Source organism: Cucumis melo, chromosome 8, assembly GCF_025177605.1.
Source record: "Cucumis melo cultivar AY chromosome 8, USDA_Cmelo_AY_1.0, whole genome shotgun sequence".
Lineage (NCBI taxonomy): Eukaryota > Viridiplantae > Streptophyta > Magnoliopsida > Cucurbitales > Cucurbitaceae > Cucumis > Cucumis melo.
In genome coordinates this window covers 12942859-12948858 of record NC_066864.1, presented here as the reverse complement: position 1 = coordinate 12948858, position 6000 = coordinate 12942859, and the positions used below count along the sequence as shown (strand labels likewise).

Below are 6000 nucleotides of genomic sequence, written 5' to 3'. Positions count from 1 at the left end.
CTATTTCCTCTTGGCCTGTCAAAAACCAAAACCAAGTATTAGAAACCTAAATATTATGATCTTCAAATGCTATGCTTGATATGGCTCAGTAAAGATGATGCTTAAGAAGTCTAACTTTAAGAAACAAAACCATATTTCACACGTTTCTCAAAATTTTCCAGATTCGCAGCATGACATTCAAATGATCATAACTCTTCCAATACTTAACCAAAGTGAGAGTTCTTTATGTCACAATCATCATTTTAAGGTCCTCTATAACTTACCGCAAGAAATGTAAATCTGATTCCCTGTGTATAATCTCAGACGTCCGTTGAAACAGAACCGCTCCAATAATCGTGTACACCACGACCCCTTTAACTTGTCCCTACAATTTAACTTATTTTAAGTCATTTTTGGCTCACAATATCTTCATGAAAGTTGTACTCAATTGAATAGGATTTTCAACCATGCCAAATAGAGATCCTAACTCCACTAGTACACCCTGAAATACTAAACAAACCAAAGATTTCCTGATTTCACGTGAAAACAATCTACCCCGTCTTCTCTGTCATAATTCACCCAATGAACATCAAATTTGCTCAAGCTTTCTTCATAAAATTTGTTTGAAAATGAATTAGCTTTCAGTAAATTTAAACCTCGCCTCTTAATTCTTTTTGTATGGCTCGAAATCAATAAAAAAAACCAGAGATGTGCTTAATGAACTATAGAGAAGTTTGTGTTGCAAACTCCTTGTCTTCTTCAACATACATCTTTTGAACTTCTTCTTCTTTCTTTCTCAGTCTTCTACCCTTTGAAACACCTCTAAAATTTGGTGAAGAAATGGTGAAATAAATGGTAAAGAATGGAATGAGGGAAGCTTGGCAGTGGAGGGAAAGAGAAGAAGAAAAAGAGAGAATTTCTCTTTTCTCTACTCTTTTTTCTTCTTTTATAACCTTTCTTTTCTTTTCTTTTTTCATTTTGTAAAAACCATAAATATATAAAAAAAATTATATACTTAATTTCCAATTTTTTAATTCCTTTTCTATTTTTTAAAAAAAATCCAAAGAAAATATCGGGTTTACAAAACCCCTACACCAAGCACGAAGCAATCACAAGTCGTCTTGTATCGCTGTAGACAAGCATGCCCTGATTACGCCCACAAAACGATACAGACATTATCAAGCAAGCCCATCCAGTATATCAACTCAACATCCCGATTTCACTCCCCGTCCGACGTAGAGACCCGACATTTCATTAATTTCGACCAAACCCAAACCAAGCAAGAAGCAATTGCAAAATCTCTTGTATCGCCACAGACAAGCACACTGAGAATACGCCCACAACGAGGTTCAAGCATTATCCAAGCAAGCCCATCCGAGTACATCAACTCGACATCCCACTCTGCCTCTCCGTCCGATGTAAAGGCTCGACATTTCGTCAATTCCAACCAAACTCTTCCACCAAGCAAGAAGCAATCGCAATACATATTGTATCGCCACAGACAAGCACGCCGAGAATTCACCCACAACGAGGTGCAAGCATTATCCAAGCAAGCCCATCCAAGTACATCAACTCGACATCCTGCTCTCACTCCCCACCCGATGTACAGGCCCATCGTTTTAGCCAAACACCTCCCCCGAGCACGAAGTAATTTCCAGTCGTCACGTATCACCACGGACTAGCACAGCCAGACTACGCCCACACCGAGGTGCAAGCATTATCCAAGCAAGCCCATCCGAGTACATCAACTTGACATCCCGTTATCAATCCCCGCCCGATATACATATCCGTTATTCTGGTCAAACCCCGCTACTGAGCACAAAGCTATCGCAAGTCATCTCGTATCCCTACAGACAAGCATGCCCAGACTACGAGGTGCAAGGATTATCCAAGCAAGCCTATATGAGTACATCAACTCGACATCTCGCTTTCACTACCCATCCAACAGTTGGATGTGGCACTCCAACCAAACCCCTCCACTGAGCATGAAGCAACCACAAGTTATCTCATAATTCCACGGATAAGTACGCCCAAACTACGACTACAACGAGGTGCAAGCATTATCCAAGCAAGCCTATTCGAGTACATCAACTCGACATCCTGCTCTCACTCCTCGCTTGGTAGTCAGACATGGCACTCAGGCCAAACCCGTCCACCAAGCATGAAGCAATCTAGGAAATACAAAAAAATGATCAAGCAGTTACTTTGGTTGAGATACAAAAAAAATGAACCAGTAACTGAGGAACAAAGTTTAACAATTGGCAAGGTGCAGCCATCTACTTCGACTAAAAAAATTGAATCTCAATTGGATGTATACACAACAACTGTGTAGTCCTTTGAATTAAGAGTTTGTTTCTTTCTAATATTATACATTTTAGAAAATACAAAAAATGATCAAGCAGTTACTTTGGTTGAGATACAAAAAGAAAATGAACCAGTAACTGATGAACAAAGTTTAACAATTGACAATGTGCAGCAATATACTTCAACTGAAAAAATAGAATCTCAATTGGTATGTATACACAACAACTGTGTAGTCCATTGAATTAAGAGTTTGATTCTTATCTAATAATATGCTTTGTAGGAAATACAAAAAAATGATCAAGCAGTTACTTTGGTTGAGATACAAAAAGAAATTGCACCAATAAATGAGAAACAAAGTTCTACAATTGATTTAGAATCTCAAGTGGTATGTATACACAACAATTATGTAGTCCTTTAAATTAAGAGTTTGTTTCTTGTCTAATATCATATATTACAGGAAAGACCTAAACAACAGGTTGAGATTCAAAAAAATGATGAAGCAGTTACTTCGGATCAAAATGAACTCGTAACTGAGAAACAAACTTCTACAATTGACTTAGAATCTCTATTGGTATGTATATATAAGAACTCTGAAGTACTTTAAATCAATTATTTTTTTTATTTTGTTATTTAACATTGTGCATTATAGGAAATGAAGGAAGAGCAAAAACCAATAGAAATAAGGTATGTAAAATATCAGATAAAAAAGTGTCTGATCAATAAGTTAATCCACCCACAACATCTACTGAGGTCATATTAAAACCTGACCTGTCCCATATGTCAAATTGCGAGATGTAGATAGTTATGATCTCGTGTGGCCAGTGAATCCAACATTGTGGAAGGTATACTTATCTTGGAAGAGATCTCGAAAAACAACTAATAAAGAGAGGACAGTAGTGTTCACAAAAAGAAAGAAGGAATTTTTCAAAAAGCTTAAAGAAAACACATGGATACTAGGAGATGTAAGTACTCTTTCTAAATTTTATTTTATATATAAAACTACATGATGGAGTACAATATTCTTTATCTAACTAAACGATCATTTATATATAATACACGATCGTTTTATTAGATAAGCAAACAAAAAATGTTGTACATGATCGCTTAGTATACAGAAGAATGTTGTAAACGATCACTTGTATTTGCTAAACGATGGCTTGAATTTTCATAAACTATCGCTTCTATTCACGAAACGATCGTTTGATTTTTTTTTGTAGACCATGGATTTGTTATTGTACTGCATGCAGAAAAAAAATGTTGCATATGAAACATCTTTGCAAATATACTTTTACAGTACTAGATTTGTCATTTATGGTAAGTTATTATTCTTTTTTTTTTTTTTTTGTATAGAAGTTAAACTGCATAATTATATTTTGACTAAATTTTTTTATTTGTTCTTCTAGACTAGAATCAACAAAGAACATTGCATAATTAGGCAACGACTTTTTTATAATCATGTGCTGACAGCATACAATAAGGAAGTTAAATGGACAGACACAACAGCACACTTAGCACTATGGTCAAAACTAGATTTAGATTACTATTTTAGTTGTTGGTAAAATCCAAGATAAAGTAGGTTGGGGAGATGTCAACTACGTGATTGGCTGCATCAACATAAAAGAATACTGGTTGGATATTGCAGCTGATATGAAGAAATGCAAGATTTATGTATTTGACTCAATGACAAAATATGTTGAATAAAAACTTGTTGATGCAGCTCTTGCAATACACGCACGATGCATCCTCTCACTGGTAATTGCTATTGGAATACATGCGCATAGAAAACGTTTCACGTATTGCCCCTAGCTAGTACCAAGATCGAATACCACATTACGAAAAGGCATTTCATTAGATTGCAATATTTTTTGTGCCAAATTTGTTGAATGCTTGTAACAAATGCAGACTGTGATTGTATAATTATTGGAACATGAAATTGTTTAAACAATAGTATGTAGTAGAATTTTGGACAAATAAATTCTATTAGTAAATAAAATGTTTGTTTTGGTTGATGAACATGTACAATTTTTACTTTTTAATTTTAGTTAACTTTTGACTGAATATTTGTATTCGTTTAGATAGATATCAGAAAACAATTGTACAAAGATATGAAAACATTCATGTAGAGAGACGTAAAAGATCGTGCAGATAGCTTTAAGCGATTGTTTATATTTACCACACTAATGTCTAAATGATCGTAAATTTTCCAATTAATCTAAACAATCATGTAAGACATCATAGACCACCACGTACTTAAGTCAAACCGATTTCCTAAACTATATGTAAACATACAATTATCAAGCATAAACGATCAAGTGATGCAAATCACATGATCATTTAGTAAAGTCTAAACGATCTTCTTAATACATGTAAATGATATTAAACGATCGTTTATATACCACACTAATGTCTAAACGATATTAAATCTCCATCAACTTTGATATCAAACATTTATACATAATAATGAATGAAAGAGATTACAAATTTTCATTAATTGTCCAAACCTTGCTTACAATTCTTACTATTATGTCCTCCACAATTACAATTGGACTATCTGGTTGAACTACTAAACTCACCAACAGATGGAATTCTTTGTTTTCTTGGTCTTCCAGATTACCGTTTAACGACTTGAGGTAATATTTTCATGACAGAATCTACAACTCTCCAATCGAAATAAGATCCAACAGGTTGAATACAACCATTGTATGTTGTTGATAGTATTTCTCTATAATAAAACTCAAATACATAAGAATAGGTATCTAAATTAAGCATTCGTAGAACAGCAAGAGCATGCGCACAAGAAATTTCTTCAACATCCCATACTCGATAACTACAACATCCCACATTTAACTTCACAATAAACTATTGATTTCTATATGTTACTTGGTATTCAATCATAATAATTGGATCAACCTAATACGTAAGACAAATAAGGACAATTAATAAAATAATAACAAATAGATTTCAATCTCTGTATACATCAGATATATATAGGTAGCAATTTATCTGTGCTTATTTAAAACATGAAGAGAAAATTTGATATATATATCTATCGGATAGACAAAGATAGCAATCTATCTTTAATCGTCCGAGATAAAAAAAACTTATCAATAATCTTCTCGACTTTTCATATTCTAAACGCAAAACATTCTCAATCCAAGAAGTCAAACGACTCTTCATTGTAGAAGCAACTTTACTTCGTTCATAAAATCACTTTTGCAATACATCCCTAATTGAACTAAGCATCGTAACCACAGGTAGTTCTCTAAGATCTTTAAACACTGAATTTACACTTTTGGCACAATTTGATATCATCATTCTATACCTTTGTCTACGTGAAAATGTCTGATACCACTTCTCACAACCAACACTACTAAGATAATCTCTGATATTTGGACAAACAGACTCCATGCATCTCATGTAGTACTCAAATTCATCAACGGTGTAAGCATAAGCACAGCTAAAAAAATATTTATCAAGTAATGGATCTTTAAAATGGAGCTTCAAGTTACTTAAAAGATGTTTTTTGCACACACAATACTCAATCTCAGGAAACACTCTTAAAACTCCTTTAGGGATGCTAAGATGTGTGTACGAAACAATGACTAAATTAGCCCACTCTGAAAAACTACCTCGTATCTTCTAAAAAAACCATGTCCATGATACATCATTTTCAGAATCTACAATGGCAAAAGCAAGAGGGAAGATTTTATTTTTACC

At 34.0% G+C, this 6000-nt stretch overlaps 1 long non-coding RNA gene across 2 annotated transcripts; it reads left to right on the top strand.

Annotated features, from left to right (window-relative positions):
- Nucleotides 1–246: 246 nt before the first annotated feature.
- On the top strand, nucleotides 247–3577 carry LOC127150765 (uncharacterized). Of its 2 annotated transcripts, XR_007823329.1 has the most exons (4): nucleotides 247–2668; nucleotides 2741–2854; nucleotides 2933–3245; nucleotides 3501–3577. It is a non-coding gene; the product is annotated as an uncharacterized LOC127150765 (long non-coding RNA). The 2 variants fall into 2 exon arrangements; XR_007823328.1 differs by lacking the exon at nucleotides 3501–3577 and having other exon boundaries at nucleotides 249–2668; nucleotides 2933–3480.
- Nucleotides 3578–6000: the final 2423 nt, after the last annotated feature.